This window comes from Otolemur garnettii, unplaced genomic scaffold, assembly GCF_000181295.1.
Source record: "Otolemur garnettii isolate 467f Iridium unplaced genomic scaffold, OtoGar3 scaffold00012, whole genome shotgun sequence".
Taxonomy (NCBI): domain Eukaryota; kingdom Metazoa; phylum Chordata; class Mammalia; order Primates; family Galagidae; genus Otolemur; species Otolemur garnettii.
Window position 1 is genome coordinate 16,983,159 of NW_003852407.1, and position 7,904 is coordinate 16,991,062.

The 7,904-nt window shown below is 38.9% G+C and overlaps 1 protein-coding gene across 7 annotated transcripts in view; it reads right to left on the reverse strand.

The window, feature by feature from the left end:
• Positions 1-7,904, reverse strand: part of DTNA (dystrobrevin alpha) — a 358,694-nt gene that overhangs the window by 157,951 nt on the left and 192,839 nt on the right. For 2 of the 7 annotated variants that reach the window (XM_003784746.1, XM_003784745.2), the window contains exon 1: positions 6,261-6,476. The exons of the other annotated variants lie outside the window; for them this stretch is intronic. The gene's annotated coding sequence lies outside the window, so the exon portion shown is untranslated. Of the gene's footprint in view, positions 1-6,260; positions 6,477-7,904 lie in introns of those variants that run through there. 7 annotated transcript variants of the gene reach the window in all.

The window sequence follows — 7,904 nt, forward strand, 5'->3', positions numbered from 1 at the left end:
GAATAAGTTGGTTCCCAAATGCCTTTCTGAGTTCTACTTTCAATACATATTTACGATGAACTTACATTTCTAAAGATTTCTAATTTTCCTCCTTCACTGGTTTTTCCATACTGTTCCTCATCTCTAGATGCTCCCTTCCCCAGCTCCCTTCCCTTAACACACATAATTTATTTAAGGTTTAGCTCAGCACATCCTTCTCCATGAAGTATTTTCTCATCTCTCTCCTATAATAACAGAGTTTCACTGTGTCACCCTGGGTAGAGTGCTGTGGTGTCTTCATAGCTCACAGAAACCTGAAACTCTTGGGTTCTAGTGATCCTCTTGCCTCGATTTTTCTATTTTTAGTAGAGACAGGGTCTTGCTCTTGCTGAGGCTGGTCTCCAACTCTTGAGCTCGAGCAATCCACCTGCCTGGTCCTCTCAGAGTGCTAGGATTACAGGTGTGGACCCATTTGACTTTTAAATCACTCTAAGGAAGCACTGAGTCTAGGGACTCTGGCCTGTCATTATCTTTCGAGTGTCAAGTACAATGTCTGACAAATATAGTCAATGTAAGATTTTTTAACAAATGAAGAAATGAATGAATGTTTAGCATTCTTGAGCAAAGAAGGCTACAGAATGTTTGAGACCAAGACTTCTCTAGAAAATCTTGGATTTAACACCAAAATCAAAGGATTTCCCTGCAGGGTCCTGCCCTGGGGGCAGGGTCCTTTAAGGCCTGTAGAACTGATGGCCATCAGCTGAAGCAAAATAAAGTTAAAAGTGGGGAGAGATAAAGAGACAGGACATGCAGAATAGAGTTTTCAAAGGTGGAAACACAGGAGATCACTGCTAGCTTGTGGGGTTCCAGGGAGTGGCCCTAAGTGTTTGTTCCACCCGGCTTTTATTGAAGGCTATTTTCTCATTTAGCTGAGAGGGTAAGCTGAGGAAGGGAGTAAAAACATCAGCAGTTTCTCTGAGGAAGTATGTTAGTTCTTATTCTATCTATAATCATTAACTTTAAGAGTCTGGGCAGTCTTGAGAAATCCCAAACCTGAGCCTTGTTGGGGGCTGCCTCCTGTCTGTGGTCACACACACAGATTCCTTAGGGGAGGTCACATTGCTCTAGTTACTCTGTGGAGCAGACACAAGGGCGTCAGGCCTCCTCTGAAGAATCGGTGGAAGAGAAGGATTTTCTTCTGATCTGCACCTGAAGGCCTTTCCCTCCATGGTTGGGGTATAAGCTCTCCTGCCCATATTTCAGGGCTCGAGCTGTTCCCTTGAACTCTGCTTTGGCCATAATACAAGTACCCACAATGGGTATTTGTTTTGACTGTTGCCTGGGCAGTGGAGAGCCTGGTTAATGTTGCTTCCCAGGCTATGCATATGCAACTTCTGTTACAGCTATTGTCCTTCTGAGTGTTTACAGATCATAGCAGAAGTGTTTGCAAGCTGTATCCCTTACAGGCCAGGCTTCTAGTAAAAGCAGGAACTGCTCACACAAGTAATTTAGCAGCTAGTTTAGCAGTAAGGTGGCCAAACTGTTTTTATTCTGACTTGCTCAGCTTATTTCTCTGTTTCCCTCCTTTCTGGAGGTGTTTTCTCTTGCCAAAAATGGGGTCTTAGGTCCCCATTCTCTCTGCATTTCCCTAATCACTGTTTCTGTAGATGGAAGGGGAATTTCACAAAAAATTGTGACATAGGACCTTTTTGTGCTACGTCTCCCTAATTCATCAGAGATGCTTAAAATGAAACCCAAATGACGCAAAAGACCCAAATTATTTTGGATAATTCTACAGCTTCATTGTTCAATAAAGTAGCACTGGCTAAAGCCGGTTACTTAAAGTTAGATTATGTAGCATTAAATGAGAAGTCCTGTTCCTCAGTTGTGCTAACCACCTTCTGAGTGCTCAACAGCCATATGTGGGTTGTAGTTGCTGGATTGTACAGCGCAGGGAAGAAAGAGAAAGCATCAGAGAAGGGCCGTTGAACTGCTCTGCTCTGGAGCACTGCCTCTCTGCTACACCCAGGTGCCAGGCTACATTCAAGCCCAATTACCCTTGCTCATCCTTACAGGAGCAGAAATTTCTACTGAATGAATTTCAAGCAGTAATAATTGGGAAGAATGTCTTATTAAAATTATTTTATTGTTTTCTATCAAAATCAAAGTTTTCTACATTTTACCATTTGGCATTTCATTTCAGTGAAGTTATAAGAACGCACCCTTCTTCTCCCAGTAGATATATGACTTCTTATTTGTAACATCAGTTGTGAAGATAAACACATATAGGCGGATAAAGGAATTCACAAACTTTTCTGCTCTGTAATAATATTATTTTAAGAATACTGTATATTTGTGTACTTACACTAACTCAGCTAGCTCACAGCAAACCCAGACATTCTGACTCTTAAGCCAGGTAAGCCCTTTTTCTACACCATGCTATGTCTACATGTTCCATGCAAAGATCATTTAAGTAAGCACAGAGCCATGCCTATGACTTCTTACAGCTTTATAGCTTCTAGAGCAGAAATAGTAGCTGCTATGTATACTACATTGCCTAGAAGATTTTTTTTTTTTTAGAACAACTGCCATTGTTTATACTTACAAACACAACAGTGAAAAACTCTGTGAATATGTTTGACTATTTATTTTGCTAGGCTATGCTCCCAGAATCATTGGGTTCAAGGCTAAGCATCTTTCAAAGACTCTGCTATATGTTGCATTTATTAATACGTAAATTTATATCCTCAACAGCAATATGTGTGAGTTCCCATCTTCCACGCCCTCCCTAACTCCAGGTATTACCTCACTGTCTTCTGTGCTTCTGTCTTCTAAAAATATTTGATAAGTATTAAAATAGAATTTGTTTAGATTTGAAAAATAATTAGTGAGGTGCTTTTCACACAGGTTTATGAGATCTCATTATATATTATGTGTACTCAGGTTTTCATGTATGTTGTAAGTTCACGGTTTCACGTTTCTTTTGTTTCTAATTGCTTATAGAATTTTCCAGAAGTGATTGAATTTCATATTCCCTTTCCGTTATGGTTTCTGCCTTTGAATGCCACCTTCTCTATCTTAGGTTGTATATTTTCTTCGACTACTTTCATGGACCCACCTTTTATTGGAATCACCAACTTGTCTGGTATTTTTTTTTCATTGAGGGATGTGTAGATTTAAGTGATTTTTTTCTAAGTATAATATTTCCTCAAATAAAAAGTAACAAGTTTTAGATATAAGATGTTATTTATTTAAAGTGAAACATGTAAAAACATAATTAAAATATCCAAATAATGCCAATAATGAGCATGTTGTCAAATGCGTGTCATAGAGTGGGAATTATTATGATAATATTACTCTAAATATATCAAGCTAATATTATCAAGAAAATGAAACCAGTGATTTCCCTTTTATATACTAGAAATATAACAAATTGTTCATTCCTAGAAATGAGTATACTCTTTTCCTATCAGGTACTGCTAGCTGCACATTGTACAATTCTTGATAAATGTAATCATTTTGGTGAAAGGCTCTATTGCTTATTGAACAAAGCCAGTCTATTTTATGATAAGGTCTGATAAGAACATAACACATATATCTATTGCTAGTGACTTATAAATGCTATTCTTGGAATTAATTAAATTTGGTAGCTAATTTCTGAGAACCATACTACTTTATTAGAAATTTCCACTGTTTTTCCTAAAAACATTGGCTCTACATATACAGCCAACAGCTTTCTAAGTAAGTCTATATTAATTTCCATTTAATCATTATAATTCTCATCATTATCATTGTGATCATGGTACCACTGCTTTCTTTTTGATTTGAAAGGTTTAAGACTTCTAAAAGAAAATCCGATTCTTTTCACATAAAAAACTGCAATAGTGGCCAATAATAAAATCTGTTAAAGAAATTACACAATAACTCTTAAAAATGGATTATCTAGTTGATATTGAATCACTATTCATTGGCTTGATCCTCATCTACCTTAGAAATATTGTCTTAGAGTTCAAAACTTATTAATTTTCCAAAAGACGCTATACTGTATTAGTGAATACAATCCTTCATCAGACTCTGTTGAACATCTATCTCCCTAATAGAGGTAAATGTTTTCAGATAATTAGCTATTTGTCTAAGAGTCTCGGGAGCTCTACAAATTAAAGCTGAAATGTTCAGAAACATTACCGTTCAAAGTTAGCAATAAACAATGAGTTTAACAATGGTTGACACAAATATTATTCAATTAAAACATCTTGTCAAAATTTCAAATTTAAAGCAAGTGTGCTAGAAGTCAATTTTGCTTCTTAAGAATAGAAGTACAAAAACATAAAAGAAGTTTCTATCTATGACCTCTCAGTCACAATGACTTCATAAATGGATGTGTACATATGGCCCAGCGTCAGGTGAATAGAAACCGCAGAAATTTGGGTATATATTGGTTTTTATATACTTCTAGCTCTAATGTCTAATATAGCTGATAGCTCACATATTCAATTATATAGATTTTTTTTTGCATTTCAATTGCTAGAAAGTATCTATCTATGCCTTGCCTGTATTTTAAACATGAAAAGTGATACTTTTTAGTAATTGTGCTACATTGATACTATTCTTTCTTCTTTGCTATATAAAGATTGAACCTGTTCCAGTAGTGATGAGAAAGAACAAAGCCTGAGTAAGAGATCATTCACACTTCAATCTTTACCTTTTCTCTAGCCCCATCTTTCACCAATTAAGAACTCCCTATTCTTTAGCAACAACAACGTTAGCATGTGAAAATATTGCATGCTTTGGAGGACATGGTCATAGCTTGTTGTTTAATCAGACAACAAAGGGAAAGAGAAAAGAATGAATTCAGATACAAACACAAGCATTTTATAACCGCGAGGTGTTATTGCAATGCTTTTGACATTTGTTATCATGGAAACAGTTCCCTTCATGAGCAATTAAGGCAAACGTTGTTTTGAATAACAATTACAACTCGTGGCTCAAACTCAGAAGATGCCGAGGACATATGAAAACTCTAAAGACTAAGGCATGGCGATGGAAATCAGAGAGCATAATGGACTTAAAAAAAATCTAAGTTTCCCTTTTTCAGGAAAGCATGCTCTCCGGCAAAACTGGGGATAATCTAGTGGTTTTTATCCTAATTAGTGCCAATTAATGACGAACAATTGATTTTGGTTCACCAAGACGGCATTTTTCAAAGACTTTTCTATGTGAAAACAGTGCAGGTGGACAGCGATACCCCAGAATAACAGTGGGTCTCTGCTGCTATTGAGTTAGGTTTTCTCTGTAAAAGCTGCTCAGACAAGTTTGTTCTAAGAGAAGTTGCACGGGTTATCCCTTGGCTACAAATTAAAGTAAATCCTAAGGTCTCATGAAAAAGGCCAACATTAGACATCAGTAAAAACCACGAACAAGAAACCCAAATAAGTTATCAAGAAGGAAATTTTCTTCTGCTTTAACTTGCTCCTCCTACTCCCGTTTTGAAAGGAGCTCCCAGGATGATACGTAAACAACACATGAGGAAGCTTCTGGGCTCTGGGAATTGAAGGCTCACCACGCCACAATGAATTGTTTACATTTGCTTCTTACCAGCCTCCAAGCGAAAGAGTTCATTTTACACTCACCCCTATTGTATTTACTTCTATGTTTAAAATCCTCCCATGCACACGCAACCACAGTGCTTAAAAGAACAGAATGCTGATGGAAAATCAACTATCTCGTAAAAATTACAGATAACACTGAGCTCTTCATGTTGGATGAGGCTGGGAGTAATATGGTGAAAGAAGGAGGGGCGGAAGCCTCACAGAATAAACACACCAAATAAGACGCCGGAAAACTTTGTCCTAGTGCTTCATTTAGTTCAAGAAACAAGTAGCTCCGGACTAATGCCACTCATGAAGTGCCCTCTAAGAAAGGCAGGCTGTTTCCAAAAGACAAAACAAGGGAACACTGCTCGCTTTTACACCGATCTGAAGATACCAACCACTGCAGTCGGCTGGCTTCCCTGGCAGTTTTCTTTCCTCGCCTTGCACGCACAGCACACACACTCACACACACTACCACCATAGAACCGAAACATTCATAACCTTTTAGACTTTCAGATTAAAAACAGTTGAAACCAGAGGTGGAGGGGCTGGGGGGAGGGGGTGCAGGAGAAAGCTGTCCTGTGCCCATGTGGGGGTGGGGCAGGGGCGACAGTGAAATTCCACCCAGCAAGTTATGCCACTGCAACAGAAGTAAGAGAGTTCAGTTTCGTAGATTCCATTGTACCTTACCTGGTTTTGTCGATAAAGGCACCCACATGCCCTTAATTCTTCCTCTGAAGTACTACATAGGCTGAAAACTATAGTATTTGACCTTACACATGTCCACAGAAGAAACTCCAAAGTAACCTTTAACTTCAATAAAAAGCTGTGTTCATTCTTCCCCCAGCGCTCAACACACAGCAATCTAATACACCTCATCATGTGGTCCGTTACCATGGCAGCAATGAATCCAGCTGCTGAAATACAAAAGACTGACAAAAAGTTGCTTTTTTTCCCCTCCACCCACCCTGACAAAGTCAGTTTTTTTCCCCTCTGTATGACAAGTCACATTTGAATATGTTTCTCTTGCTGACTCAAACTTCATGAACAAGGAAAAAAAAAATCAAAGGACAGAGGTATGAGCATACAAGGTCTCCCCAGCATTTAAACTAACTCATGAAAGAAACTATTTGCAGTTTTAAGTTGCCATGAATCCCTTGAAATACTGATCATTCCTATTTCTACTAACTAAAATGTTTAAATGTCAGTTATAATACTAACTCTATAGGAAATGCAGCCATCGCCCCTCAGCTCCTTTAAGAACATAAAAAAAAACTCATTAAATTATGCAGTAAACACAGATACTGGAAACACTATCAGTATATGAAGGGCTAGTCTCAAAGTGCTTTCTTCTAGAGCAAACTTCTAATCACAGCTTAGATGTGGGAGGTAAAATTCTTCATTTTCTTTTCTTTAAAACTCTGTGTTTCACCGTTATTTAAACAGAGTAGATTTCAGTTCTATGTAACTTGATCATAGATTTGCATCTGAGCTAATACAGTCCCCTAGAATCAAGCTAGCTAATTTTTGGGGGCGGGGGGAGGAGGAGGGATTACAAGAACAGCAAGGGTCTTGGAGTGGAAACCAGCTCTCACCAACCCTGGGACTTGGCTATGTCCTCAATATTTATGGCATCACCTTCAGCTTAGTACCAGTCCTTTAAGGAAAGGCTGAGGGAGTCCCTGGTGACTGGAAGGAGCTTTCCCTCACGTCAGCACCATCCTCTCTCCCACCACACGTTCACCCGAGGGAGCCTGGGTCCTTTAGTAGGTGGCTACTTTGTCCCACAGGCCTCCCTTTGTCACGCTGCTGCTTGCTCTGCCTTGTTTATTTCCCAAATTTAGCTTATATTTCATACTAATTTGCTTACACATCTGTCTTCTCCCTTTATGCATGGGCTTTCCTCGGAAGGGGAAGATTGCCTTATTCATGTTTCTATACCAAGTAACCAGCAGAAGATTTGGTGTTGGGCAGGACTGCTACTCCAATGGATAAAGAAGGGACTGGAAACATCAGCTACCTCACTCCTCCAGGACTGTGTTCACAGCAGCCTCGCTGTGTTACACCCTCCAGGGATCTGCACAGGGATTTTCCCTAATACACCACACCACAAAGGGAGGCTGGGGAGAGGAGCTCTTAGACAGGAGCAACTGTGGAGTTAAGCAGGCACGGGTTCCAAACCCGGCTCTCACCCAAACGACTTCTGTGATCTTGGATAGATTATTTAAACCCTCAAAGCCTCAGTTTATTCTTCTGAAAAATCTCTATTGTAGTTTTAAAGAGTTATGAAAAAGGATTAAATGAGATAGTCCAAGGAAAGCACCAAACATGGCA